The following is a 6,710-nucleotide window of genomic DNA, read 5'->3' on the forward strand; positions in this document are numbered from 1 at the left end:
TGGATGATAGCGGGTGAACAGGCAGTGGTTCGGGTGGTTGATGTCCTTGATGATCTTTATGGCCTTCCTGTAACATCGGGTGGTGTAGGTGTCCTGGAGGGCAGGTAGTTTGCCCCCGGTGATGCGTTGTGCAGACCTCACTACCCTCTGGAGAGCCTTACGGTTGAGGGCGGAGCAGTTGCCGTACCAGGCGGTGATACAGCCCGCCAGGATGCTCTCGATTGTGCATCTGTAGAAGTTTGTGAGTGCTTTTGGTGACAAGCCGAATTTCTTCAGCCTCCTGAGGTTGAAGAGGCGCTGCTGCGCCTTCTTCACGACGCTGTCAGTGTGAGTGGACCAATTCAGTTTGTCTGTGATGTGTATGCCGAGGAACTTAAAACTTGCTACCCTCTCCACTACTGTTCCATCGATGTGGATAGGGGGTGTTCCCTCTGCTGTTTCCTGAAGTCCACAATCATCTCCTTAGTTTTGTTGACGTTGAGTGTGAGGTTATTTTCCTGACACCACACTCCGAGGGCCCTCACCTCCTCCCTGTAGGCCGTCTCGTCGTTGTTGGTAATCAAGCCTACCACTGTTGTGTCGTCCGCAAACTTGATGATTGAGTTGGAGGCGTGCGTGGCCACGCAGTCGTGGGTGAACAGGGAGTACAGGAGAGGGCTCAGAACGCACCCTTGTGGGGCCCCGTGTTGAGGATCAGCGGGGAGGAGATGTTGTTGCCTACCCTCACCACCTGGGGGCGGCCCGTCAGGAAGTCCAGTACCCAGTTGCACAGGGCGGGCCGAGACCCAGGGTCTCGAGCTTGATGACGAGCTTGGAGGGTACTATGGTGTTGAATGCCGAGCTGTAGTCGATGAACAGCATTCTCACATAGGTATTCCTCTTGTCCAGGTGGGTTAGGGCAGTGTGCAGTGTGGTTGAGATTGCATCGTCTGTGGACCTATTTGGGCGGTAAGCAAATTGGAGTGGGTCTAGGGTGTCAGGTAGGGTGGAGGTGATATGGTCCTTGACTAGTCTCTCAAAGCACTTCATGATGACGGAAGTGAGTGCTACGGGCGGTAGTCGTTTAGCTCAGTTACCTTAGCTTTCTTGGGAACAGGAAACAATGGTGGCCCTCTTGAAGCATGGGAACAGCAGACTGTATAGGGATTGATTGAATATGTCCGCAAACACACCGCCAGCGGGTCTGCGCATGCCTTGAGGGCGCGGCTGGGATGCTGGTTTGCCTGCAGCTCATGCAGGGTTGGGCCACGTTTAAATGTCTTACTCACTCGGCTGCAGTGAAGGAGAGACCGCATGTTTTCGCAGGTCGTGTCAGTGGCACTGTATTGTCCTCAAAGCGGCAAAAAGTTATTTAGTCTGCCTGTGATAAGACATCCTGGTCCGGTGACTGGGCTGGGTTTCTTCTGTAGTCCGCATTGACTGTAGACCCTGCCACATGCCTCTTGTGTCTGAGCCATTGAATTGAGATTCCACTTTGTTCTGTACTGACGCTTAGCTTGTTTAATAGCCTTGCGGAGGGAATAGCTGCATTGTTTATATTCGGACATGTTACCAGACACCTTGCCCTGATTAAAAGCAGTGGTTCGCGCTTTCAGTTTCACGCGAATGCTGCCATCAATCCACGGTTTCTGGTTTGGGAATGTTTTTATCGTTGCTATGGGAACGACATCTTCGACGCACGTTCTAATGAACTCGCACACCGAATCAGCGTATTCGTCAATATTTTCATCTGACGCAATACGAAACATGTCCCAGTCCACGTGATGGAAGCAGTCTTGGAGTGTGGAGTCAGCTTGGTCTGACCAGCGTTGGACAGACCTCAGCGTGGGAGCCTCTTGTTTAAGTTTCTGCCTGTAGGCAGGGATCAACAAAATGGAGTCGTGGTCAGCTTTTCCGAAAGGGGGCGGGCAGGGCCTTATATGCGTCATGGAAGTTAGAGTAACAATGATCCAAGGTTTTACCACCCCTGGTTGCGCAATCGATATGCTGATAAAATTTAGGGAGTCTTGTTTTCAGATTAGCTTTGTTAAAATCCCCAGCTACAATGAATGCAGCCTCCGGATAAATGGTTTCCAGTTTGCAAAGAGTTAAATAAAGTTCGTTCAGAGCCATCGATGTGTCTGCTTGGGGGATATATACGGCTGTGATTATAATCGAAGAGAATTCTCTTGGAAGATAATGCGGTCTACATTTGATTGTGAGGAATTCTAAATCAGGTGAACAGAAGGATTTGAGTTCCTGTATGTTTCCTTCATCACACCATGTCTCGTTAGTCATGAGGCATACGCCCTGCCGCTCTTCTTACCAGAAAGATGTTTGTTTCTGTCAGGCGCGATGCGTGGAGAAACCCGTTGGCTGCACCGCATCGGATAGCGTCTTCCCAGTAAACCATGTTTCCGTGAAGCAGAGAACATTGCAGTCTCTGATGTCCCTCTGGAATGCTACCCTTGCTCGGATTTCATCAACCTTGTTGTCAAGAGACTGACATTGGCAAGAAGAATGCTGGGGAGTGGTGCGCGATGTGCCCTTGTCCGGAGTCTGACCAGAAGACCGCTCACGTTTCCCTCTTTTCGAGTCGTTTTCTTGGGTCGCTGCATGCGATCCATTCCGTTGTCCTGTTTGTAAGGCAGAACACAGGATTCAGCGTCACGGAAAACATATTATTGGTCGTACTGATGGTAGAGTTGACGCTGATCTTATATTCAGTAGTTCTTCTCGACTGTATGTAATGAAACCTAAGATGACCTGGGGTACTAATGTAGGAAATAACACGTAAAAAACAAAAAACTGCATAGTTTCCTAGGAACGCTAGCGAAGGCGGCCATCTCTGTCGGCGCCGGAAGTAAGAAACCATGGTTGACCATGGTGCTTGCCTACGGAGCTGTGAGGGGAACGGCACCTCAGTACCTCCAGGCTCTGATCAGGCCCTACACCCAAACAAGGGCACTGCGTTCATCCACCTCTGGCCTGCTCGCCTCCCTACCACTGAGGAAGTACAGTTCCGCGCAGCCCAGTCAAAACTGTTCGCTGCTCTGGCCCCCAATGGTGGAACAAACTCCCTCACGACGCCAGGACAGCGGAGTCAATCACCACCTTCCGGAGACACCTGAAACCCCACCTCTTTCAGGAATACCTAGGATAGGATAAAGTAATCCTTCTCACCCCCCTCCCTTAAAAGATTTAGATGCACTATTGTAAAGTGGCTGTTCCACTGGATGTCTTAAGGTGAACGCACCAATTTGTAAGTCGCTCTGGATAAGAGCGTCTGCTAAATGACTTAAATGTAAATGTAAATGTATTGGTGTCCTTTAGTAGTGGTTTCTTTGCAGCAATTTGACCATGAAGGCCTGATTCATGCAGTCTCCTTGTTGAGATGTGTCTGTTACTTGAACTCTGTGAAGCATTTGTTTGGGCTGCAATCTGAGGTGTAGTTAATGCTAATGTATTATTCCTCTGCAGCAGAGGTAAACATGGGTCTTCCTTTCTTGTAGCGGTCCTCATGAGAACCAGTTTTATCATAGTGCTTGATCGGTTTTGCGACTGCACTTTAAGACACTTTTTTTTTCAATTTAAAGTTTTATTAAGTTCTTGTTTTTCAATCAACCAACAAAACACATTCCACATTCACAGATGTGACAGGCTTTAAAAAAATAAAAAGTAAAAAAATAATAATACATTTGAAAAAATTAAAATACAATTAAAATGAATGATAAAGTCAAATAAAAGCATTTATTTTTCTTAATCTATATATTTTCCTTGGTACCTGTATATACATACATACATACATACATACATACATACATACATACATACATACATACATACATACGCACATATACATACACACACACACATGCACACGTACTCAAAAACTAAATTAAAATAAAAACACACACACAACAAAAAAAAAAACATACCACTTGCAGCAGCACTATCAAGGTTCTTATCAGCTATTTCAAGCATTCGCTGAGACGATGGGCCAATAATTCCTTTTTAGGTTTTACAGTACCTTACACAAAATGTATCTGCGCATTTCCCTAGTCACCCCGTTCACTTTGTCCAGTTTGAAATATAGTTGAATAGTGGGGACCAGAGTCTATCAAACTTGGGCTGTCTCTTGTGGAGGTCATAAGTGAGCTTTTCAAGAGGAAGGAAGTCAACAATCTGGTCAATCCAGGGTATTAGAGGCCCACAATAGAAGAATAAATTTCTTAGCAAAGTATGTAATAGTCATAAGCAAATTTTCTCTGTCAGGATCAAGAACAAAGTCCTGCTGGGCATTAAGAAGATAGATACATGGGGTCATATCAAACTGTACCTCTAGTATTTTCTGTGCAGCGGTATGTACAGATTGCCAGAATCTGGCAATCTCCCTACAGCTCCAAAATACATGCATATAGGTTCCACATTCAGAGGTACATCTTTTACAGTTAGGAGACATATCTGTTTTCATTCTATGGAGTCTCAAAGGAGTATAATAAAATTTGTACAAAAATTTGTAATTAGATTCTTTCATTTTTACACTGGTAGAGGAGCAGTATACCTTGTCGCAAACCTCCGCCCATAACTCATCACTAATAGTCAGACCAAGGTCCTTTTCCCAGATTATTTTCAAAGGAGTAAAGGAGGAGCTTCCTTTCTCAGAAAGGAGTCTATAGATGCAAGATATTTTGCCTTTAATGGATTGTGCTGTGACAAGAAGGGTTTCAACTTCGTTCAACTGAGTTCTAAACCTCCTCTTGGAGGTAAATGAGGAAATTACATGTCTAATTTGAAGATATTTTAAAAAATGGGATCTTGGCACGTCGAATTCACTGCAGAGCTCTTGAAAGGATTTCAGTGTAGTGGTTTTCTGATGAAATAGGTCTGAAAAGGTCCTGATTCCTAGAGTATGCCAAAGATTAAAGTTGGCATCCCTCAGGGCTTTTGGCAAGTCTGGGTTGCCTACTATAGGCGAGTGAGAACATATTTGGGAGGAAATGCCCAGGTATTTCTTACAGTCCCTCCACGCTAGTAGGGTGCTGTAAATCACAAAGGATTTGGCTATGTTGCCCACTTCACTAAAGTTATTAATGAATATAATTGAGCTTAAGGGCAATGAACCACAGGATTGGGCTTCTATCTGAATCCACGTTGACTCTTGTCTGTTTGTGATCCATGTTAGCATGTTGCGGATTTGGGCAGACCAGTAGTACAATTGAAGGGAGGGAAGGGCAAGACCACCTTTAGATTCAGGTTTTGATAAAGTGGAAAACTTGATCCTAGGTTTTTATTGCCCCATATAAATTTGGTGATGCTTTGGTTAGTTGTTTTGAAGAAGGAAACTGGGAGATAGCATGGGAGCATCTGAAATAAGTAGTTCAGTCTAGGGAGGACGTTCATACGGATTACATTAATTCTTCCTACTAAGCTAATTGGGAGGGAGATCCAGGTTTGGAGATTGTTCTTGATTCGATCCAGGAGTGGAAGGTAATTTTCCTTAAAAAGGCTATTCAGATCTGGTGTTATGAAGATCCCGAGGTATTGAAACCCCTGTGTTTTCCATTGGAAAGGACAAAGTGTCTTCATAGAGCTGGTGAGTGTAATATTGAGAGGGCAGACAGTGGATTTGTTAAAATTGATCTTATAACCTGAGAACTTGCCATACTGGGCAATTGTGTCTAAAATGAGAGGGAGGGATTTCTCAGGGTTGGATATGTAGAGCAAGACATCATCCGCGTAAGCGAAATCTTGTGCTGCAGGCCACCTGCAGAAACACCCATAATACTTGGATTGCTCCTTATCAGCTCTGCCAGAGGCTCCGCCCCCAACAAGTAGAGCAGCGGGGACAGCGAGCACCCTTGTCTTGTGCCCGTTCCAGAGGGAATCTGTCAGAGTTCAGTCCATTAGTAGTCACCATGGCATTTGGATGAGAGTATAGTGATTTGATCCATTTAATAAAATTTGGGCCCATATTGAACTTTTCTAAGCCTGAAAACAGAAAGCTCCACTCCATCCTGTCAAACGCCTTCTCAGCATCCAGTGAAGCCAGCAGGACAGGGGTCTTTTGTGCGTTTACTTGATCAATAATATCAAAAAGACGGCGAATGTTATCAGAAGAGTATCTGTCTCTAATAAATCCAGTTTGGTCCGCTTTTATTATTTTGGGAAGAAGAGTGTTTAGTCTTATGGCGAGCAATTTGGTAATTATTTTATAGTCGAAATCCAACAAGCTTATGGGCCGGAAGGGCGAGCAGGATAGGGGGTCCTTGTCCTTTTTAGCAACACTGTAATGCGAGCTGCGTGCATTGAGTCTGGGAGAACTCCGTTTTTGCAAAAATCCTCCAGCATTGGCATGAAGATAGGGCTGAGCTGGGGCCAAAAAGCTTTATAGAACTCTCTGGGGAATCCATCTGGGCCTGGGGACTTATTAGGTGGCATGGAGGTAATTGCCTCCAGGATCTCCTCAGGAGTGAAGGGGAGTTGAGATCTTCCTGGTCGGTCTCATGATGGTTCAGGTAGCGAGATTCCCTCTAGGAAAGAGTGGGTTCTGCCTCTGTGTGTTTTCTCTCAGAGGTATATAGTTTGCAGTAAAAATCATGAAAAGTTAAATTGATCTTTTGGGTCATATGTGACCTCGTCCTCTGCTGTTCGGATAGCCATGATTGTGCGCTCTGACTGCTCCTTTTTTAATTTGTAAGCAAGCAATCTACTGGGCCTATTGCTATACT

Source organism: Oncorhynchus nerka, linkage group LG13, assembly GCF_034236695.1.
Source record: "Oncorhynchus nerka isolate Pitt River linkage group LG13, Oner_Uvic_2.0, whole genome shotgun sequence".
In the NCBI taxonomy this organism is placed as follows: domain Eukaryota; kingdom Metazoa; phylum Chordata; class Actinopteri; order Salmoniformes; family Salmonidae; genus Oncorhynchus; species Oncorhynchus nerka.